At 43.9% G+C, this 25,049-nt stretch overlaps 2 long non-coding RNA genes across 2 annotated transcripts in view; both read left to right on the forward strand.

Moving 5' to 3' along the window:
* The first annotated feature begins 10,647 nt into the window (after positions 1-10,647).
* Positions 10,648-25,049, forward strand: part of LOC122383171 — a 35,060-nt gene continuing 20,658 nt past the window's right edge. Inside the window, exons 1-3 of the long non-coding RNA XR_006256790.1 lie at positions 10,648-10,718; positions 16,737-16,861; positions 20,745-20,787. This is a non-coding gene — a long non-coding RNA (uncharacterized LOC122383171). The remainder of the gene's footprint in view (positions 10,719-16,736; positions 16,862-20,744; positions 20,788-25,049) is intronic.
* Positions 22,727-23,435, forward strand: LOC122383173. Its single transcript, XR_006256792.1, has 3 exons — positions 22,727-22,796; positions 23,107-23,231; positions 23,382-23,435. It is a non-coding gene; the product is annotated as an uncharacterized LOC122383173 (long non-coding RNA).

The raw sequence follows: 25,049 nt of genomic DNA on the forward strand, positions 1-25,049 counted from the left end.
GTTCCTGGCGATAGCTCAGTAGTAACTGCTGATCGGCGGAGAGATCCGACTGTGCGTCACCGGTCGGTTGCTAGACGTAGGTGGGTATGGGTTGATACTCAACCACGGGGAGCTGGTAGACGTCCCCGCACAGCCTCTGTCCCAGGGGACACTTTAACGTTTTTGGTCCAGTAGTGCCATGGCCACCGTCCATTGCCGTAAACAAGTGTCTGAGTGGCAGCTCATTCGCGTTAGGTAAGCATATCAGCCACTGGAAGTTTTTAATCTCAATGTCCCTCTTACTTCGACTATTGCGCCGTTTCTCCAGCCTGCAGTGTTCACATTGGCTCCATCCGCTAGAACACCTTGCAGAGTGTCTTTAGGTTCTGTTTCTCGAATGCGGTCAGTCACATTTCTCGCTACAGTCTTGCTGGTGCCAGAGTCGCGGGTGCTGTGGTCGATATATGTGCAGCCAGGCTCTGCCTCGTATATGTACTGGATGGTCTTCCCGTTTAGTGTTTTTAGGTTGAATAATTTCACCACCTTCGACGGTTTCCTCTATCACTTGTGATGTCTCGTTTACCATCAAAACCCGCATACGTAGCTTTCCATTGAGCTGCTCCTTCAGTATTTTTTTTTTCTCTCTCTCTAGGTGTCTGTACACTATTATTAATGTAGACCTCCTCACCTTGGACCTGGTAATAAGGCTCGACTGGTCCATCTCTGAAACTATTTCGACGTGTCATCAGTGCAGAACCCAGTGCGGCAGCAGCTCCGTCACTGAGCTAGTACCGGTCGCATTCTCGAGCGAAGTTTGATATGACGATTCGGCTCTGCACCGATTCGGAGCCCGGAGGACGTCGCTGTCGTACCTGATATCGTATTTTCAGCCTCGTTGACAGAGTCAGCAGGACTTGGGTGTGCAGAACCCACGCTAATATCAGCGTGATCCTGCAGCTCCTGTGCTGTGCTACCACTGGCATCAGCAGGTTTGTCCCGACCTGCTGATCGTTGTCTCCTTCTAGCTATGGCTCGTGTCCCTTTCACGTCTATTGCTCCAATTACCTGCTGTCTTTTTCCTCTATGGTGTCGTAAAAAATTCCATTCAGCGGGAGGCACCTTGCCTTTTTTCTGGCACATGCAGTGAGCTTGTATTTTGTATGGGCATGGGCTACGACGGGCTCGTGCAGCCGCCTGGAGGTCGGGCATGTGACGGCGAGAAGGGCACGGGACGGCTGCCGGCTGCCTTGTGTGACGAGGAGTGATGAAAACAGCGAGCACAATGGGAGAAAATCTCCTCCCGCAAACACCGTTTATCGATGGATAAATGCTTCATAAGAATTTTACAAATGAGGACAATTTTAAATTTCTTAATGGTCTACTCGTTAAGGGGCATTAATATACTTGTACCAAGCAACCCCAGGAGGATTGCTAGCATATGGCTGCTCAGCGAAGCCACTATTATTGACTGTTTAGCAACAATGCAAGCTTACTACATATAATTAATTGTACTTTAAAAATTCCCATAAATGCATGATTATGCTTCCATTTAGTCGTAATGTAACAATAAATCACCAATCTGGCCCGGAAAACGTTTCCCAGCATACTTAACAGAAGTTGCCGCACCACCTGGTGTTAGATACAACCCGCCGGCCCGCCCCACTATGGGAGACTGCAACGCCTGAAACGTGAGTGCAGACCTTTGCTCAACAGCAAAGCGCCCATGTAGACACTTTTCCAATCGCACTAAAAATTTGCATGTGGTGTTCTAAAGGTATGAGGCCACTTTTCCACTTGTTGTAGGCTGCACTTTCCAAAAATCGATTTTTTCGAACCACCCTAATGGTGGGGGATCTCCCAGCGGCGTCCCTGTGTGACTGTATGGCCACCCCGCTGGGAGATCCCCCACCGGTGTGGCCATACAGTCACACAGGGGCGCCGCTGGGAGATCCCCCCCGTGGTGGCCATACAGTCACACAGGGGCGCCGCTGGGAGATCCCCACCGGGGTGGCCATACAGTCACACAGGGGCGCCGCTGGGAGATCCCCCACCGGGGTGGCCATACAGTCACACAGGGGCGCCGCTGGGAGATCCCCCACCGGGGTGGCCATACAGTGACACAGGGGCGCTGCTGGGAGATCCCCCACCGGGGAGGCCATACAGTCACACAGGGGCGCCGCTGGGAGGTCCCCCACCGGGGTGGCCATACAGTGACACAGGGGCGCTGCTGGGAGATCCCCCACCGGGGTGGCCATACAGTCACACAGCTTGAGCTACTTTGGTAAGGGCGCATGTGTTTTTGATAGGTGAAAAGAAGGGGGGAGTAAAACGAATCGTCATGGTGAGGGTGAAACGGTTACTGATGTGATGGATCTAAAAATATGTCCGTGTGGTCAGAATTGTATGACAGGGCTTACGTCTTCTTTCAGCTCCAACATCACCATCAACCCCAGCATGACCATCATCATCACCATCAGCAGCACCATCACCAGCACCACCACCAGCACCACCGGCTCCGGGATCGATCCCACCACCACCAGCATGTCCGTAAGTGTCAAATCATAAAATGACCATGAGCTTGTGAAACGTATTCCTATCGTCATAGTTTTGATCAACCTGTTCGTCTTACTTCTTTGTCTTACAGTATTCAACACGCTGATCTAAAATCATACTGACTGTTTTTCAGATAATCTACCAGCATCACCAGCAGCATCACCAGCAATCACCAGCACCACCACCAGCACCACCGGCTCCGGAACCAAGCCCACCACCAGCCTCCGTGAGTACAGACGCGATAACCGGGCAGACTGTTGCCTGTTGCTTGTCTCTGGGAAACTCAAACATTTGACGATGCTCGATGATGCGGAGACAAAAAAAAAAAAAAAAGAAATAAAAGCAATGAAACAATTGGTTCTGTCAAGGTCTTCGTTACACATATATAGATTCGATATATCAAACTGTCAGTTTCTACTCTTTTTCCTGTTACCAATAGTCATATTTCTGTGGAAAAATAACATCCACATGGAACTTTTGTAGTTATATATTTCACGGTTAAGTTATATGTTGTCGAAACCTTTTGTGTTACATGTAGGGATGTGTCAGAACAATTTTGTTCACTGCCGTAGACATGGCTACCCTGTATGCTAGGGCGACCATTTGGTTTGTCATATAGAATAATTCAATTGTTTATATTACTTCAGGTCCGCCATCACCACCGGCCCCATCACCATCACAATCACCAGCACCACCGGCCTCAGGACCAAGCCCGCCACCAGCCTCCGTGAGTTTGGAATTATTGTTTGAACCTGAAAATATAAACATTGTTATAAATTTAGGGGTTTTTGTGCGTTCTCCTCCACAAATAGATAGACAGGAATACTATCATACTAATTGAATATAAAAATATATTGTTTGTTTAGATCATTTACATTGTGCTTTTAGAATTATGCTCACTTGTCAAAATGGTCAGGTGTATGTAGTAGTAAAGCAACTACCTATTCCGCGCCCCACTGGGGGGGCTATTTATAGCCCCCCCCTCCCGTTTTTCTGCAATAACTTCCAAACCGCTTGACGTATCGACGCCAAACTTTCAGCACCATCGGCTGCATCAATTTGACACCTTGTGTTAAAATTTGAACTTCGTAGCTACCATAGGTCGGCCGAAAATGACGTCAGAGTGACGTCATGTTCGGCCGATTTCGACGCAAAACATTGAACCACGGCAATCGCTCCCAAGGGCTCAGTTTTTAAGCTAGATCCAATTTTTTTGCATGAGCGGACTTAGAATAGACTGCGCTATCAAACTGCAATCTCGGATTTTCGAAATTTTGAAAATTGCGAAAATTTTATATAATTAAAATCAAAATTTACATTTTTACATTTTTTCAAAAAAGTTTTTGACTTTTCGAAAAAACCGGAATACTTGTGATAGAACGCGTTATTATGACTAACTCTAGCAAGTTTTAGCTAAATACCTTCAAAAATGGCCAAGTTATACGCATTATTGCAAAAAATTCAAAATTATTAATTTTTCAAATCAATTTTTCACCACGTATTTGACATCGTACGCCAATATAAATAGCAGCATCGTGTTCCTGAGCTCAAACTGCATCCAATAGACACCTTTTCTGTTGAAAAATTATAACTTCAAAATTTGACCTTTTTGACCTGAAAGTGACCTGACCTAAGCTAAATTCGACTCAAAATGACGTCGAATGACACAGGCGACATCAAATTTGAAATATTTGGCCTAAATGGACCATAAAACATGTGTCACGTGACCGACGGATGATATAATATTTTCGTGACCTGTGATGACCTGACCTTGACCTGAAAATCAAAGTACAAGTTTGGTACCCTCAGGGTATCTAGAGCATCTGTTCACGAGTGTGTGAACCAAAAATGAGCCTGATCTGACTTGTAAGACGGCGGCCAGAGCCCAAAACGTGAACAATTCAAAATGCTAATAATTTTTACTTTCACCTGACCTGTGACGTCATCGGTGACCTTGAGGTCAATGAAATTAGGTTTCGCTCGACAGTTTTCCGGGGCTATCAGACGCCGTTTGAATTTTGACGATCGGCCCAGTAGTTTCGGAGTTAGGAGGGGGGGCTATGAATAGCCCCCCCCCCCCCCAGCAGGGCGTGTTATACGCAGACCCCAGTGGGGCGCGGGCTATGTTCCTCGTTTTCGTATATCTAGCAGTGCTACTGCAAGGTGCGAATTTGTCTTCAAGAATTGATTACAAACATTTTGCCTTGTTTCAGGTCCGCCATCACCACCGTCCCCAGCATCACCATCACCGTCACCAGCACCGCCACCAGCACCACCGGCTCCGGGAACAAACCCGCCACCAGCCTCCGTGAGTGTGTAATCATTGAATGCAACCTACAACGCAAAACTTGTTCTTTTCTCAATGTTTTATAGGATTTGTGGTCCATATTGTTTTTTTTTTCATAATCAGATCGATAGGAATAACAAATAGTAATATTGATATAATTATACCTACAACTATAATAACGGATTCCGTCATAATTTTTATGACCGTAGGGCTGGTTGAGAGGTGAATCCACTGTATTTTATAGGAGTTCTATCGGATTGTGGTCAATTTGTATTATCTCCCTTTCAGGTCATCTACCAGCACCACCACCAGCACCACCGGCCTCAGCACCAAGCCCGCCACCACCAGAACCACCGGCCTCAGCACCAAGCCCGCCACCAGCCTCCGTGAGTGTCTTATCATCAAGTGACCAAAATGCTATATTTTTTTATTTTAGTCGTAAGTTCGAGACACACTGATATTTTATTTTTCATCACCAAATTTATATCGATAGGCTATATATTTTACTGTAACAAATATTACATCAGGAATGCAGTGCTAATGAGCGAATGATGTGTAATAAAAGTGGCGCAATAATTTTCTTACAGTGAATACAAGTGGAACTCAACATGTGCTACTTCTTTTCAGGTCATCTACCATCACCAGCACCAGCACCACCGGCCTCAGCACCAGGCCCGCCACCAGCCTCCGTGAGTACAGACGGGATATCGGCGGACACACTGTCTTCTCCTTTGCCACACGACTCAGTAGTTTGATATTTAGCCAACAGATGGCTCTGGCATACAGCACCTGAAGCATGCTGTACCGCACTACTCAGTAGTTTCTTATGTCGCCAACAGATGGCTCTGGCATACAGCACCTGAAGATTGCTGTACCGTACGACTCAGTAGTTTCTTATGTTGACAACAGATGACTCTGGCATATAGCGCCTGAAGCATGCTGTACCGCACGACTCAGTAGTGTCAGTGTTAGCCAACAGATGGCTCTGTCATACAGCACCTGAAGACTGCTGCGCCGCAGGTCTCAGTAAATACATAGGGAAGACCACCACCGGTCTCTGAGAGCTCGGATACGATGTCATTTGGCACACTGTCGCCCGTGGCTAGTTTCTAGCAAAGGAACGCTTGATGTTGATAATTGATACACAGACGAAACAAATGGAATAATTTGTTCCGTCATTGTCTTGGACACACTTATTTAGATTCGATATACGAAATTGTCAATTGTGACTCTTCTTTGCTGTGTCCAATAGCCCTCTATCTGTGTGAAATGCACCATGAACTTGTTTTTTAGTTGCAGATTTCACGGTTTCGTTATATGTTATCGAAACTTTTTGTATTTTACTGTCAGACTAATTTTGTTCATTTTGCCGTAGACAGTGCTACCGCTCTGTCTGTATGATAAGGTGATTATTTGGTCTGTCATGTACAATAATTCAATCGTTTATATTATTTCAGGTCTGCCATCACCACCAGCCATCACCAGCACCAACACCAGCACCATCACCATCACCAGCACCACCGGCTCCGGAACCAGGCCCACCACCAGCCTCCGTGAGTGTCTGATTTTTTATTGAAACCTGAAAACGTAAAACTTGTTCTTCTCGCTATGTTACATAGGATATTTTTTTTCGGTAATTTCTTCTTCATAATCAGATCAATAGGAAGAATAATATGTAGGTATAATAAAGTAAAACGCTGTAATAATAAAATATAATAATAAAACGCTGACAACGGATTCCGTCAGGATTTGGACTGGTTGAGAGGTGAATCAACTGTATTTAATTACAGTTACAGCGGTTTACGGTCAATTTGTATTCTTTCGCTTATAGATCATCAACCAGCACCACCGCCAGCACCACCGGCCTCAGCACCAAGCCCGTCACCATCGTCCGTAAGTGTCTTATCACATATTGACTTTAAAATTGGAGGTATTTGATTTTGGTCGTAAGTTCGAGGCACATTTTTAGTTTGTTTTTTCATCACCGAATCTATTACGATAGGCTATACATTGTACTGTAACAAATATTCCATCAGGAATGCTAATGATCGTAAAACCTGTTAAGAAAAGAAGTGAAGCTATATTTTCTTACAATGAATAGCAATTAAAACTCAACATGTGCTGATTCTTTTCCAGACCATCAACCATCACCACCACCAGCACCACCGGCCTCAGCACCAAGCCCGCCACCAGCCTCCGTGAGTACAGACGCGATATCGGCGGGCACATTGTCGCCCGCTTTACTCGTCAATAGGAAATAAAATATTTGGCAATTGTAATGAATGTTGATAGGATACAAATTTTATCTAAATGATTGTTTTCAACTGCCAGACGATCAGTTCTGACTTTTCATTTTGTTATGAATGGTCGGGTTTCTGCGTCAAATAACCACAATTATCATTTTTTTGTTTTTTTTTTACGGGATTTTTATCAAAATAAAAGAAAAAATTGGTACAATATACCTAGGCCTATTTGACATTACGTATGTAATGTCAAACCAATTTCAGTAATAAATGTTGTGTGATTAGCAGTTTTACTATATCTGTATTATATGCGGCGCTAGTTGGTCTCTACGTACCTAATAATTGAAACCTTTGTATTATTTTAGGTCCACCACCATCACCAGCGTCCAGCACCGCCACCAGCACCATCGGCTCCGGGACCAGGCCCACCACCAGCCTCCGTGAGTGTCTGATTTTTTATTGAAACCTGAAAACGTAAAACTTGTTCTTCTCGCTATGTTACATAGGATATTTTTTTTCGGTAATTTCTTCTTCATAATCAGATCAATAGGAAGAATAATATGTAGGTATAATAAAGTAAAACGCTGTAATAATAAAATATAATAATAAAACGCTGACAACGGATTCCGTCAGGATTTTGCTGACGTTTGGACTGGTTGAGAGGTGTATCCACTGTATTTTATTACAGTTACAGCGGTTTACGGTCAATTTGTATTCTTTCGCTTATAGATCATCAACCAGCACCACCACCAGCACCACCGGCCTCAGCACCAAGCCCGTCACCATCGTCCGTAAGTGTCTTATCACATATTGACTTTAAAATTGGAGGTATTTGATTTTGGTCGTAAGTTCGAGGCACATTTTTAGTTTGTTTTTTCATCACCAAATCTATTACGATAGGCTATACATTGTACTGTAACAAATATTCCATCAGGAATGCTAATGATCGTAAAACCTGTTAACCCTAGAACGCCTAGGGGGGGGGGGTTGTATCAACCCCCCCCCCCCTGAGGTTTTTTCGAAGTGCACGCTAAACGGCTTGTCGTAGCGGGCTGAAATTTTCAATACCCTCTGGGGCAACCTTTGCGCATCTTTTGCCGAAAAAAAATTGATCGGGTCATGTCAGGTCACGGAGTTATGACGTCATAAAGGGAACAACCTCCGGCCAGATTTACGCTAAATTGGAGATTGCTTCACATTGGTATAAATGCCGACTGACCTGACACACTGATGGATTGTTTTAGAACCATAACTGGCTGATTTGACATTGGCACAATGTCCGTTGACCTTTTCAAGGTTACTAAAGGTCAAGGTCAGGTCAGTGACCTCGGTTGACCTGTAATGACTTCTTGCACTTGTATGCCTTTTCGGGGTATTTTGATGCCCTGAATTCGAATTTGCTATCCATTTCAGGCATCGTCGGTTGTTTCTTGTAGTTCATTTTGGGTCAGGGTCAGGTCAGTGACGTCACACGCCTGACGTGACCCAATGCACAAATGACCTTGCAGACTTCCGATGCTCCCAACGCATCATTTTTAGAGTTATGACATCGAAATACGCACCAAACGATAGAGAATTGATCAAGGATCACGATAGTGAAGGTTTCAAGTCGATATCTCTTACCGTTTTGCCGCAATCGGCGCGGAAATCTGAAAAAGTTAGATTTTTCCGAAAATTTGACCTTTGACCGGTCATAAGTAGGTCAAATGTTGACCTAGGACCAAAAAATATACCACCAATCGCGAGATCTCGTTGAGAGCAATCCGTTGGTTTTTTCCGCTAAGCTCTACGACCTTCCGTTTCGAAACGCCAGGGGGGGTCGTAACAACCCCCCCCCCCCTGGTCGTTCGTGTTATGAGAAATGGCCTGGTCGTGCGAGGGTTAAGAAAAGTAGTGAAGCTATATTTTCTTACAATGAATAGCAATTAAAACTCAACATGTGCTGATTCTTTTCCAGACCATCAACCATCACCACCACCAGCACCACCGGCCTCAGCACCAAGCCCGCCACCAGCCTCCGTGAGTACAGACGCGATATCGGCGGGCACATTGTCGCCCGCTTTACTCGTCAATAGGAAATAAAATATTTGGCAATTGTAATGAATGTTGATAGGATACAAATTTTATCTAAATGATTTTTTTTCAACTGCCAGACGATCAGTTCTGACTTTTCATTTTGTTATGAATGGTCGGGTTTCTGCGTCAAATAACCACAATTATCATTTTTTGTTTTTTTACGGGATTTTTATCAAAATAAAAGAAGAAATTGGTACAATATACCTAGGCCTATTTGACATTACGTATGTAATGTCAAACCAATTTCAGTAATAAATGTTGTGTGATTAGCAGTTTTACTATATCTGTATTATATGCGGCGCTAATTGGTCTCTACGTACCTAATAATTGAAACCTTTGTATTATTTTAGGTCCACCACCATCACCAGCGTCCAGCACCGCCACCAGCACCATCGGCTCCGGGATCAAGTCCTCCACCAGCCTCCGTGAGTGGCTGATCTTTGATTGAAACTGAAAACGAAAAACTTTTTTCCTATGCTGCACATGATATTTTGTCAGTAATTTCTGCTTCACAATCAATGCAATGGAAGAACTGCAGTACCTACTATCCTCACTCAAATATTGATTACGGACTTCGTCATGAATTTTTTGTTTCTGACCATTAGACTGGTTCAGAGGTGAACCCATTGTATTTCTGAACAGTTGCATCTATTTGCGGTTAATTTGTATTTCTTTCCTTTCAGACCATCCACCACCAGCACCACCACCAGCACCACCAGCACCACCAGCCTCAGCACCAAGTCCGACACCGGCAGGTAGGTGCAGCTCCAGAAATATTCCCCTTTTCCAAACCTTTGACCTTTGTGTTGTTTCAGTTTGTATGTTTCAACTAACGTTAGAATATCGACTGCGTGTTTGTTTGTTTGTTTGTTTGTTTGTTTGTTTGTTTGTTTGTTTGTTTGTTTGTTTGTTTGTTTGTTTGTTTGTTTGTTTGTTTGTTTGTTTGTTTGTTTATTTGATTGCTTGTTTGTTTGTTTGCGTGTTTGTTTTATTAGCAGGCTGAGGTTCGTTACGACGAAACAAACACATCCTCATAAATGTTTGGCTGTTACGTCAAAACTGAGGTCATTTATCTCCCGACTGTTAAGCGTTAAGTTTTCTACAGAATCTCAGCAAAATAAATGAAAATATGCTCAAGTATTGATGAAAATTACCATCTATTTTAGGTCCACCATCACCACCAGCCATCACCATCACCACCACCAGCACCACCGGCTCCGGGATCTCCACCACCAGCCTCCGTGAGTGTTTTAGTATTGTACTGACAGTGGACAGACACGCATGAATTGTGTATGTGTTATCAATACATTGAAAAAGGATTTGATAGTTATCTCAAACAGCTTTGTGTATGCTTAGTGTTAGTTTATTTCTACCTTCATCTTAGAAATATTGTGAGGAGTCTTGCAAGCGATACCTACCTAGGCCAGTTGTCTTTTAAGAATAAAAAACTGTACGAGTTACGATGTATACCTACAAATGGTGCAAGTGCTAAATATTTATATATTTCAGATCCCCTGCCAGTATTGGCAGCACCGCCACCAGCACCGCCGGCCTCAGGACCAAGCCCACCACCAGCGGGCGTGAGTTCACCAGCGGAATCAGCTTATTGATGTACATGTTACAGGCAATGTGTGGAATCAGGCATTCTATAGAATGCCTAGGCATTCTATAGAATGCCTGACCGACCAGGCATTCTATAGAATCCCTAGGTATTCTATAGAATGCCTGACCCACCAGGGATTCTATAGAATCCCTAGGCATTCTAAAGAATGCCTGATTTTCAGGCAATATATAGAATGCCTAGGAAATACACGAATCTTTCCAACATATAAGTGTATGTTGTATAAGATTATGAGCACAGACCGACATGTAACATTAAGTTATTTTCTGCCAGGCTACCTTGCGTTCAGCTATTTATGTTCATTCAGTCAAATGTTCATTCAGTCAAATTTTCCGGTCAGGTATTCAATCTGACCTTATTAGGTCAAATTGTATCAGGATTTCATTCTGAGAGTACAGAGTATTTATCTTAACGCTAGAAAGACGATGGTGGTAATGTCAATATCGGAAACGCCTTTGGTAAAAAAATTACACAGAAAAAATTGACAAATCGTCCATTTTTGGAGGTGTTTGCCTTCTAAGGAATTGATTTAAGGTCAAACTGGAGAAAACGGCTACGAGCCAAAAATGGACAAAAATTGGGCTGACCTAAAAATGGCTTAGCTATTTGTTTTAGAAATGGCACCCTTTCGAACATTGCCAAAGAAGAACTAAAGTAAAATTTCATAATTTTGAGTCTTTGACGACCTTTCGAATACCGCATGGCCCAGAAGTCAAGCTGGAAGGGGAGATCGAACAACACCTAATCCGGCTCTTGTTACGGCCGGGCCACCGCCCAGACGTGGAATAATGAACCATTTATTCAGGTTATTCCTTGACATTACGGTGTAGGTTGAGCTGTCCATGTATGTATATTGAGAGTCGTTACACAAAGTGCTTATGACGACATAAAATGTGACCTTTGGTGTATTTTTCACCTTCATTTCTAACATCAGAACAAAGCCATCGTCATTCGCAGTCACTTTCGATTCAAGCCTACGGTCCACCCTCCCAGCCAACACTCTTCTAATGCAGCTTCGTATCTGTAGCAGCATAATCCTCCGAGGGTAACCGTTTAAGCGACTGGTTGGCCTGTGACTCTCCCGCGTGCCTTGCGCCGTGGCTCTCCCGTGCCAACGGAATTGGATCAGCTGCTGCTTGCGGCGCACCATTTGGTGGTCGGCATAGCCCAATACCTCCCTCGCTTCCTCTCAGCTCATTGCCCTGAAATGGTGTGAGGTGACGACCGGCCTAGGCCAACAATGAAAATTAGGTAAACAAATAGCATTACTGCCACTGACCCCTAATTTTCGAAGTGTGTTTCGGACAATCAAAATACTTAGGCATTCTATAGAATGCCTGGGAGCTTAAGCCAGGCATTCTATAAAATGCCCAAGCAGTCAGGGATTCTATACACCATTTTCGATGCATTTTAAGACAAATGAAGTCCAATTTAAAACAGTTGATTTCTGAATTAAAACAATTGACAGGCGCGCTAAAACACGTGACATTCAGCTTAAAACAACTGACACGCGATTTAAAATAAATGAAAAGCAAATTAATATAAATGACATGCAATTCAATCATACAAATATAGGTAGGGTAGACCGGGGCAAGTCGCCCCGCCGAGGTAAAACGCCTCACCGATGTTTCTCGGAAGTGGGAAGGTTCCGGGGAAGCATCCTCTCTTCAATAAAACGTGCACTATATGATCATTATATGAGCAGACTGGAAAGAAATTTTGACGACTCTTTAGGGAGATATAGCCAAAAATGTGTTTTTCGAGTGATTTTTATGTTTTGTTGTCAGATTATGCATCATGGCGTTATTTTATGGTCCACATCAAGTTAACGACTTTTATGTATTTTGAACAACTATTGTCTAACGCTTATGATGCCGGGTTGGTTCGTGTTAAAATATGTCTTGCTGGAGTGCAAGGCGCTGTTCTCTGACCGAACTACGTGATGGGGTAAAACGCCCCAGTAGGTCGTGGGGCAAAAAGCCCCATGGGGCGTTTTACCTCATGTGTTGTTCGGACTACCCACTTCCTAATGTTCGGTAGCTGGCGAACAGTAAGTTTCTATGCATCTATATGTACTTTTCTCAGCAACTGGATGGCAAAGGAAGTATTCTATTAACATTTGCATTGAAATAATTTATTATTTGGCCTTATGAGGCAGGTGGAAAACCTGCTCATACAATAGTGTCATAGGTGAACACCTGATAGGATGGAAGGTGCTAGCTTCAGTGCCGTGCCTCCCATGGTGTAACGGACCTCTCATTCAAGATTTAGTCAACTAGCATGTTTAATCTTTAATCTAGAGTATGGGGCTTCTTGCCCCAGGCCGTGGGGCGTTTTGCCCTGGGGTTGGGGCAAAATGCCTCATTTGCAGTTGCTTCACAAATCACTTCCTACCTGGGAGTCCGATCATATGTGAATGAATTTGAGGGGTGGAATCTAAAGTAAAATGTCCAAAGAATGCATTGAGCACAAATTTGGCCTTCCAGGTGATGTGGGACAAAAGTTATATAGCAAAATAAATTATCTGGGGCGTCTTGCCCCAGGCTACCCTACGTAAAGCTATGCTGAATAATTATGTTCTACTGCAAATGGACAAAATGTTGTGTTCGACTACATGATTATTTGTAGGGAGAAAATTGAAAGACGCCTCTTTTGGACGAAAGTCATTTAAACACTTTCAAACACCGAATTACAATTTACAAGTAACGTTGACAGTTGACCCAATGAACATAAAAATACATAGCACCCGTGACCCCTGTTTATGCCCGTGAGGTCATGTCAGGTCACGAAGGGTATCTAGCAGGTTTTAGCAAATAACTTTGGATGGAGGCAAGTTAGAGTCATGAAAACGCCTTAGATTTGTAAGCTCCACCATACGAATCGGCTGATACGCAACATGACCCTTTCCGGTCAGGTCAAGACCTTGGCCTGAGGTCATTGTTCAATTTGACGTTTCAAGGTCAACTTATAGTTCATTCGACGCGTCTTGACGAGAGGAACACGATGCAGGTAAAGTTTAGCTCGTGCAAAGCTCGAGTCAAAAGAAAGTGCAAAAAAACGCCAAAATCGTCCATTTTGGCAGTTTTTGCCACCTGCAGGCTAGAACGTTGACGTTAGATCATATATGGGAAAAATATTCAGAGAGAGCGTTAAGTGGGCTATCAAATGCACCTTTCCTCGGTGCTGTAGCTCTCTTGGTTCCCGAGTTATGTGTCGGCTTCTAAAAATTATTGACATTTGACCTGAGAATCTGCAACATTTGGCCTACAATGACCTCTGGTGACCTGACTGACCTTTGAGCAAAAAGTGACTGAAGTAGTTCCGTCATTTTGTTTTGTCGCTCTCTCGCACACTGCCTTCCGCGTATCGCTACTTGGCCCAGGAGCCGAGTTAGAAGGGGAAGGGTGTTCAAAACACCCCCCTCCCCAGCAGGGCGTGGAAATCCAGGACCCCCAGCGGGACGCGGGTTAAGACGGAGAAGGACAGTGTAGTAGAGGACTCAATGTCATCGTATGGAAGCTCTAACGCCAATCAGTCATTTTGAATTTTTAATCCAATGAAGCATATGTTAAAATTCTACGAACTGTCAATTGCAAACATGTGGTCGAACACTTTATTTATTTTATTTGCACTAAAACGTGATTATTCAACATAGCTTTAAGAACTAAAATTGTATGATTAACCCGCGAGTTGCTGGGGGGGGGGCGTTAAACGCCCCCACTTTTTTCGCCGGCCCATAGCATAAAAACGGCGCGCCGCAGGCGCGCCACATTTTGGATACCTGTAGGGAATTGATTGAAGTTTATTTTGACAAAGTTTCAAAAAATTCGGTCGGAAATTTTTTGAGATATCGAGGTTTTAGTGACGTCATGATTTCTGAGTTTTCGACCAAAAACGGCATATGTTCAAAAAATCATATTAAAATCACAGAATAGACATACAGACATGCCGTAAACGCCATTAGACTGCCAATACCATGATCAATCAAATGGCTATCTTCGATTATTGATTATCGTTCCGCATTTTCCAAAATCTTGAACTGAATCTTGGCAATTTCTCGTGACTACTTCACGACCATGATACATGAATTTCTTAAATTGAACTTTTTTAGCCAAACACGTACACATATGATAAAATGAATGTCACCATCGTGTTCTACGCTCCAAATTACCTATAAAACATGTGTCACAGGCTGCGAATATCAGTTTTGATTTTCGGGGATATGTGCCTACCCGGTTGACCTGACCTTGACCCTGACCTATGCTTGACTGACCCCTATATGAAGCTGACACTCTTGTAGGCCTTATAAGATGGATTGTGCTCCGTTTTGACAGAGTTTATGGCGAGAGGCGCCCATTGCGAAGTCCTGAAGTCTATGCTACTGAAAGCCCGATTTCAGGTGTTTGACCTGACCTTGACCCGACCTGTGACCTCAAAATTCAACTTTAAAGTACTCATCTGAAGCGTCTCGTCGCGCTCTTTCGTTTGCCGCCTCGTGCGTTTCGCTGCGCCTATTGGTTCTCGAGTTATCGGCTGGGGGCGTTTAACGCCCCCCCCCCCCCCCCCAGCAAAGGGTGGGTGGCGAAATACCCCAGCAACTGCCGGGTTAAATTGCATGTCATTTATATTAATTTGCTTGTCATTTATTTTAAATAGCATGTCAGTTGTTTTAAGCTGAATGTCACGTGTTTTAATCCACCTGTCAATTGTTTTATTTCAGGAATCAACTGTTTTAAATCGGACTTCATTTGTCTTAACCCTCGCACGACCAGGCCATTTCTCATAACACGAACGACCAGGGGGGGGGGGGTTGTTACGACCCCCCCCCCCTGGCGTTTCGAAACGGAAGGTCGTAGAGCTTAGCGGAAAAAAACAACGGATTGCTCTCAACGAGATCTCGCGATTGGTGGTATATTTTTTGGTCCTAGGTCAACATTTGACCTACTTATGACCGGTCAAAGGTCAAATTTTCCGAAAACATCAAACTTTTTCAACTTTCCGCGGCGATTGCGGCAAAACGGTGGGAGATATCGACTTGAAACCTTCACTATCGTGTTCCTTGATCAATTCTCTATCGTTTGGTATGTATTTCGTTTCCCTAGCTCAAAAAATGGCGCGTTGGGAGCGCCGGAAGGCGGCAAGGTCACAGTCGGCGGCAGAAATTCGAAAAATCAAAATTTAAATTTTTGAAATCTGATTGTATTTTTGGATTTGGGAGGTCCATTTGCTCCCTGTAGAAGCTAATATTGCTGCATATTCCCATTGAGGTGACAAGAATTAGCAAAATAGTGGTTCGGGCGCTTTTCAAAAATAGTACCGGACGCTGTTCCTCTTGTGACGTCATAGCTCCGTGACCTGACCTGACCCGGTCAATTTTCTTGCACCACACGATAGCCAATGCTTGCCCCAACATGCATGGGAAGTTTCATCATGATCCATCAAACAATGTGGGTATCACCGGCAGAAAACCTAGGGATTCGGCGCACACGTTTGGTAACTGTCGGCCGGAGGCTGTACCTCTTATGACGTCATAACTCCGTGACCTGACATGACCCGATCAATTTTTTTTTCGCCAAAAGATGCGCAAAGGTTGCCCCAGAGGGTATTGAAAATTTCAGCCCGCTACGACAAGCCGTTTAGCGTGCACTTCGAAAAAACCTCAGGGGGGGTTGATACAACCCCCGCCCTAGGCGTTCTAGGGTTAAAATGCATCGAAAATGTGTAGAATACCTAGGGATTCTATAGAATGCCTGGTCGGTCAGGCATTCTATAGAATGCCTGATTCCACACATTGCCTGTAACATACACATATTTTTATGTGTCAATATCCTGTGTTCCGTTCCGTGTCCCGTCCCCGTGTACCTTTTTTATTTAGTCCCCTTTACGTGAAAAATAAGTAAATACAACTAGAAACATGCCGGTCATATCATAGATACATCAGCTGGAGTAACCATCTGTCCATTTACTGTACCGGCAGGTTGACGGAGGCGGGTGTGCGGCTCTGGCGCAGCTGAGCCGTCGACCGCCGGAGCCAATCCGGCAGTCCGGCATTTCAGCTGCCGCACACTCGCCCGTCACAGGATCAGAGGCCTCCCGAGACAGGTTAGTCTCGGGGAACGTTTTTTTGGGGAGGGGAATTGATGCTCTGGAATTAATTTGGAGCTGTACTTGATAACAAGCAAGCTGTTGATCATGCCATTTCTCAAAACCATTAAACCATTAAATTTACCGTTACCATACCATTAAATTTAAAGATATCTAATGAAAACATTTATTTTAGCTATCTCATTTCAGGTGCAGCTGAGAAGTGACAGTCGCCACATCGCTCCTCGGGTGGTAAGAGTCAAATGTGAAATTGGAGAACGATTTAAGAGTGTTGTGATAGCACAAGTGGAGTTTTACTCCATTTTGAGGCAATAATTTCATTAACCCGCGCCCCGCTGGGGGGGGGGGGGGGGGGCAGAATCTGCCCCCCACCCCACCCCTCCTCCCGTTTCTCGCCAATAACTTCTAAACGCGTTACGCCAGCAACGTCAAACTTTCAGTACCTTATCGTACTATAATATGACACGTTCCCGGAAAATTTGAGCGAAATCCGTCGGAAGTGTTTTGAGAAATTGACGTTTTAGTGACGTCATGTTCGCCATTTTCGCCTCAAAAACGGCAAAATTTCAAACGCTGCTAACATCTTCATTTTTAATAACCCGCGCCCCGTAGGGCTACCGGCGGACCCTACCACCCGTAGGGGGGGGGGCGTTTCGGCCCCCCCCCTAAGATCTCGGAAAGTTACCGGCCGATTTTCAAAATTCAAACGGCTTTTGATAGCCCTACCCGGGAACTACCTTGTGACCAAATTTCATTGACCTAGGTCAAACCGATGACGTCACAGGTCAGGTCAAAGGTCAGATTTTCACCGTTCACAGGCAATTCAAGAAATGTGCTGTGAAATCAAGTAAATTGGTAATTTATTGAAAACCATCGATGGTATATTGTTCGTCAAATACATACTTTGCTATCTGAGGTCACTGATACCAGGTCAGGTCACAGCGAGGTCAGGTCACCGGGGGTCACAATATGAATGTGTCGTGTGATACATGTTTTATGGTCCATTTTACATGACAAATGCGATTATGTGGGTTAAGCAGCCTTTGGGGCCAGCCTAGGTCACGTTTTGGTGAAGGTCAGGTCAAGGTCAGGTCAAATTAGGTCAAATTTCAAAGTTGATATTTTTGCATAAAATGGGTATCCATTCGATGCAGCTCTTCACGGGGAGTCTAATGGTGGTCTTTGTTTTGCTCTACGAGTTCTAGAATTGCCAAAAATTGAGTTTGAACATTTGACGTCATCATTTTTGAACAGTTTTTTCGCTATAACTTGGCCAAAAAACGAGGTATCGATCTGAAATTGGGTATGTAGATAGAAGACGGTAGGTACTATCACATATATTCCGGTTTTTTCGAAACTCAAAAAACTTTTTGGATTTTTCGGCTAATATATCCAAAAAAATGCTTTTTTGATTTTGGGGATCAAAACTCAAAAATTTCAAAAATCCGAGATAGCAGTTTTGTAGCCCTTTCAATTCTACACCTTTTATGTGTTGATCATTTTTCTGTATCTTCAAAGCTGTAGGCCTGACAGGTCTTCTCGCGAAGGTCTTTTTTCGGTCGAAAATGACAGAACATGACGTCATTCTGACGTCATTTGTGGCCAACCTATCACAGCCTCTGGAAAATTTTTGGTCACAATGTGTAAAATTGATGCCCGGAGGGGTCCTGAAAGTTTGGTGGCGATATCTCCAGCCGTTTAGGAGATATTGACCGAAAAGGACAGGGGGGGGGCCGTTTCGGCCCCCCCCTACGGGGCGCGGGTTTAAAGGAATTAAGACGTAACAAAAAAAGGTTATACGTGGTTCTGTTTTGTCTATCAAATGGCTATCTCGGTTTTTTGAAAATGTTGGATTTTTGCCCATTTTTTTCTTCAAAAAACTTACTTTTTTGGGAAAATAATTATAAATTCCAAAATTTTGAGTGAATAAAAAAAAACGGAATATATGTCAGAGAAGTGGTCTATGTGCACCTAAATACCAATTTTTAGAAGAATCGGTTCAAAAATGTGGGAGTTATTTAAAATTTTATGAAGTCACTACAAACAAAACTTTTGAGAAAAAAAAAATTGGAAGTTCTAGACCTCGTACGGAAACAAAAACAGCACCATTCGATTCGCCTTTTTTGCAAAGAAATAAGCTGCCACTAAACACAAGTCAATTGTCTAGGTGCTGGTAATACAACTATCGTCTTTCAGGTTCTCTGCCAGCATTGGCAGCACCATCACCAGCACCGCCGGCCTCAGGACCAAGCCCACCACCAGCGGGCGTGAGTACACCAGCGGAATCTGCTTATTGTTTTTTGTTTTACCAATTGACCGGTTATCGTGTCCCGTTCCCGTGTACCTTTTCCGTGTCCCGTTTCAGTTTTGTGCATTATCAAGTCCACCTTACGTTTATTCTAACCCTCGCCGGACCTATTGGTTTTCTACATACGCGCCGGCCGTGGGGGGGGTGGGGGGCGGGTACGACCCGCCCTCGCCGTTTCGCCCCTGGTGGAGCTAGCGTGTCGCGGAAAAAACGAGCGTGTGCGCCGTTACGAGACGCAGAGATTGGTACCCGATTTTAAGGTCCTAGGTCAATCGGTGACCTCTGAGGTCAGGTCAAGTGCCCCAACGTACGGTTCAGTTTTTGGTGAATAACTTCGCAAAAACGGCCGCAGAGCGCCAATTTTGGCAGCATCTTGTTTGCCTCGCTCAGGCGCGTCGATTGATATACTTTTTGTCCGGGTCAGGTCAACTTGGGGTGTTGACCTCAGGTCAAGGTCAGGTCAGCACCCTCAGGTCACGAAGTTGGTCAAAAGAGGTCACGTCGCATATCATTCGAATCGGTATGTCTTCCTGAATCCATTGGTTGCTTTCCCGACTCGCTAGCTCAATTTGATCAAGAGTTATTGACGAAAAACTAATATGACCTTGATGACGTCATAAACGACGTCACGTTAGGTCAACATTGCAAAAGTGACGCATCTAACCTTGCAAGGAGTGCATCAAATCACGATTCTGTGTGCTTGAGATAGTTAGAGATCGTTCCCGGCGCCAGAATAGCAGATTTCATTTTTCCCCATTGACTTATAAATTATAAGTCATTTTCGTCATTTTCATGACCTCACCATTATAAGTTATAATGGTGAGGTCACGAAAATGACCTGACCTCATATGACCTTTAGGAAAAATCCGAGATATACAAGTTGTGAGACTTACCTATAATGGATACTAGATCCTGCAAGTTTCATTTCCCTGTGACATTTCCTCTGGCAGTGAGGGCGTTGCGAAGTTGCGACATATGAAGACCGTGCATAGGTTCACTTATGACGTCATAGGTCAGTGACCTGACCTGACCCAAAAATGCGGTTGGTGTCAAAAGATCCGGCTTGAATCAAAGGTCAGGTATGCCAAGTTTCAGCTCTCTATCGCCAGCGTGCTCGGAGCTATCGCGAAAAAAAAACCCTATGGGGGGGGGGCGGCACCCGCCCCCCCCCCCCCTCGGCCGGCGAGGGCTAAATAATGTTGACTACATGAATATAAAAACACCATACATAAATCATCTGGAATGACCATCTGTCCATTTACTGCACTGGCAGGTTGACGGAGGCGGGTGTGCGGCTCTGGCGCAGCTGAGCCGTCGACCACCGGAGCCAATCCGGCAGTCCGGCATTTCAGCTGCCGCACACTCGCCCGTCACAGCATGAGAGGCCTCCCCGAGACAGGTTAGTCTGGGGGACTTTTTTTTTGAAGGGGGAGAGGATTTGATGCTCCGGAATTTATTTTGTAACTATACCTACTTCATAACAAGCAAGCTATTGATCATACCATTTCTCAATCATATCCACCAAATTATAGATCTCTAATGAAAACATTTATTTTAGCTATCTCATTTCAGGTGCAGCTGAGAAGGTGAAAGACACCACACCGCTCCTCGGGTGGTAAGAGTCAAATATGAAATTGGAGAACGATTGAAGAGTTTTGTGATAGCACAAATCGAGTTTTACTTCATTTTGAGGCAATAATTTCATCGAATTACTTTTAGCATAACGTTTCAGTTTGGCATATGCCTTATTCTTCTGCGTATCGAGTAGTGATATCAATTACGGAAAATCGGAATACCGATACCAAACCAAATACCAACCAAAACCACGGGAAAATACCGAAAACAAACCAACTTGGGAAATGAGGGAAATACCAACTTTTTCCGATTTCTTAGCCTCTTATACATTAGTGAAGGTTTATGATACAAACAAAATACCAAACACATTACGATTGAAATACCAAATACCAAGTTGGTATCGGTTTGGTATCGGTATACCAAAAAGTTGGTATGTGATTTATATCTCTAGTATCGAGTATCCAGTCGTATATAGAATATCGAGGAGAATATCGAGTAGACGTGCTGTAGAAAATTGATTCATAAAATACATTTGTAAGAAGTGACGAATTACAATGCTCTAACGTATGCGATTTTTTGCACCTAAATAAGCTGCCACTGAACACAAATCAATTATCTAGGTTCTGGTAATACATCTACCGTCTTTCAGGTCCCCTGCCAGCATTGGCAGCACCACCACCAGCACCGCCGGCCTCAGGACCAAGCTCACCACCAGCGGGCGTGAGTTCACCAGCGGAATCTGCTTATTGATTTTACCAATTGTCCGGTTATCGTGTCCCGTTTTCGTGTCCAGTTCCCTTGTTTCGCTTCCGTGTCCTGTTTCCCGTGTCCCGTTTCAGTTTTGTTCCTTATCAAGTCCACCTTACGTTCATTCTAAGTAATTGTGACTAGTCATGAAACTAGGAACATCATACATAAATTAGCTTGAATAATATTTTGTCCATTTACTGTACCGGCAGGTTGACGGAGGCGGGTGTGCGGCTCTGGCGCAGCTGAGCCGTCGACCGCCGGAGCCAATCCGGCAGTCCGGCATTTCAGCTGCCGCACACTCGCCCGTCACAGCATCAGAGGCCTCCCGAGACAGGTTAGTCTGGGGGATACTTCTTGTGTGATGCATATTTGTGATTCAACCTTTGTAGTTGTACTTCATGGGAGGTGAATATATGTTACTGAACGGCTCTGGGAAAGAAAAATGGAAACCGAGGTCTTTAAAAAATTGTAGGCACGAGGCGTAGCCGAGTGCCGGAGATTTTTTTGAAGACCGAGGTTTCCATTTTTCTTCCCAGAGCAAGTTCAGTAAGATATTTCCCATACGTCGTTTAATATCTATTCAGAAACTCACAATTTAATTATTGAAATCACCTTTTTAAAGATTTTTATCAAAAAATCACCAGAACTGTAGGTCATCAACCCGTGCCGGAAAACAGTGCAGGAAAGATCACGTGCAGATGTTTCCCGCACGGCTAGGATAATGCTAAAGGGATATCTCGGCGTATGGGAATGGTTTTTTTTCATCATTTACCGGTTAGACCTTTGTATTGTCTCTATTTATTTTTGATGGCGGCCCTCAATTTCAGCTTCCCGTTTCCGACCGGCTGAGGCGGGTGAGCGGCGGCGGCGGCGCAGCTGAGACGGTGAAATACAACACACCGCTCTGGTGGTCAGAGACCAATGTGACGCTCTGTTCAGTCGTTTGTGGCGCAGTTTGACGGTTTTAGTTCAAAATTTAATAAGATCCTATTGAGCGTTTGGCATAAGCTTTACTATTCTGCATTTCCAATATTGATTCAAAGATAGGATCTCGAGGATAGGATATCTTGTAGACGTCCTATACTTTGTAGATTACTCAAGACTTTGTAGATTGTGTGACAGATAACGAACTGCATCGATATGCGATTTTTGCTCGGCACTAAATTGTAACTGACAAACAATCAACTGTCAATAGCAAGGTGCTGGATATTCATCTCTTGTCTTTCAGCTCCCGTCCCAGCATTGGCAGCACCATCACCAGCACCGCCGGCCTCAGGACCAAGCCCACCACCAGCGGGCGTGAGTTCACCAGCGGAATCTGCTTATTGTTATTTTTTTTACAAATTGTCCGGTTATCGTGTCCCGTTCCCGTGACCTGTTTGTATGTCTGTTTCCGTGTCCGGTTTCCGTGTCCCGTTTCCGTGTCCCCGTTTCCGTGTCCTGTTCCCTTGTTTCGTTCCCGTATCCCGTTTCCCGGGTCCCTTTCAAGTTTTGTGCCTTATCAAGTCCACCTTACGTTCATTCTAAATAATTGTGACTTGCCATGAAACTGGGAACATCATACATAAATTAGCTTGATTAATATTTTGTCCATTTACTACACCGACAGGTTGACGGAGGCGGGTGTGCGGCTCTGGCGCAGCTGAGCCGTCGACCGCCGGAGCCAATCCGGCAGTCCGGCATTTCAGCTGCCGCACACTCGCCCGTCACAGGATCAGAGGCCTCCCGAGACAGGTTAGTCTGGTGGACGCTTCTTGTGTGATCCATATTTGTGATTCAACCTTTGTAGTTGCACTTCATGGGAGGTGAATGTTTTTTTCATCATTTACCGGTTAGCCCTTTGTATTGTCTCTATATATTTTTGATGGCGGCCCTCAATTTCAGCTTCCCGTTTCCGACCGGCTGAGACGGGTGAGCGGCGGTGACGCAGCTGAGACGCACGGTATATAGAGAACTAGGTAAAACCGGTTCGAAATTACAACACTAAGGTATTTTGACCACTATTTTCAGCTGACCTTTAAAGTCTAAAAAAGGGAACTAAGCAACAAATTTCGATAAGTTTTATGATTTGTATATATATTTTTGATTAATGATCACAGAGCACGTCATGTGTGAACCTGTGAAGCATTAACGAAAATAAATTGTTGGCTATCTCCGCCATTTCAAAAATTATATATCTTAAAACGCAAAGATTGCTCATGGACAAAATTAATTTTTCGCAATCAAAAATTAAAATTGAAGGACAAAAAGTAGTATCAAAGGCCGACACTCTTTCATTCAAATTCGAAATTATCATGGTTCTGAGCTGTTCAGCCTACCGGACCTGCCAATGCTCTACCCTGAATTGGCGAGTAATTTCAGTGATGTGGGGCTTCCATCATGGTCAATAAATATCAAAATTAAATTTTCTATCAGATTATGTCAGTTTTGTTGCTTTTTAAGCGTTGGAAACTGCATTTAGTTGATGTTGAATGCACCACCGCCATTGGTGTCCTTGGTCACCCTGTTCCACTAAATGTAATATTTCTCCAAAACTAGACTACGTCGGTGTCTAAAACATTTACCAAAATTTACAAAATTGTCAACGCTACTACCTATCAAAATCTTGAAGCGCTATGATCTTGGGAAATTTTAGAAATGTATTTACGAATCTCGAACTTATATTTTTTGGAACCGATGACTGCTGAACAAAAACATCTCTATTTGGTAAACTTGTTAGGCATATGCTATTAAAACGTCTATATCAAAATGAGAATTCAATTTTCTTTAAAATTGCGCATATTTCATTGCAGTTTCGAAGATGAAAGGTCTATTTTTTTGGTCTAGAATGAATGATCTTCCAGTCTGCTGAAGGTAACACTATGACAATTAATGGAATATTACTAAAAAACAAGACAATGTCGGTGTCTGGTTCAAGCTTAATAATTAACATAAAAGAATTCTCTATCTTTTGATATGAGTCATAAAACAAGATGAACTTGGGAAATTTACGAATTTCGGTATTGAAAACCGCAGAACACCCTCAGTTGTGCTTTGTCCACTGTACTGTAAATGCTGCTAATATACCTCTGTCGCTAGCAGACGCATGTCATTGCATTGGATTGGTTGAACGGCATTTCGTTTGCTGATGGAGAACACCTTTGTTTTAATTTGTATTTTGTCATCGGTTATGTTATTTGTTTTGTCTGTTACACTGAACTCTATAATGGGGTCTGTTATTTGATTTGATTTTGTGGTAAAGATGGAAGGCACTGTGACTATAAATAATGGAAGGTAGGTGTTGGTTTGGTACCTTGTTTTAAAACTTTTTTTCCTGAGATTTTGCCCGTGCGAGCACCAGGCTGGGTGATTTTGTGTTTTAGATCCTTTTCTGAGGGCTGTTCACGGGCCCTGTGTGCGGTCGGACCGCACACAGCCTCCAAGCTCCGCCCACTGCGTCCCTACGTCAGCTTTCCGTCACCGCACACAGCGATCGCTGTGGCCGGTCGGGACTGGCCACAGCGGACCGTCCACCGCACGCAGCCGTGACGTCAGAACCGCCTACCCATCCCC

The sequence above is a fragment of the Amphibalanus amphitrite genome, unplaced genomic scaffold, assembly GCF_019059575.1.
Source record: "Amphibalanus amphitrite isolate SeventyFive unplaced genomic scaffold, NRLGWU_Aamphi_draft 000157F_arrow, whole genome shotgun sequence".
NCBI classification, from domain to species: domain Eukaryota; kingdom Metazoa; phylum Arthropoda; class Thecostraca; order Balanomorpha; family Balanidae; genus Amphibalanus; species Amphibalanus amphitrite.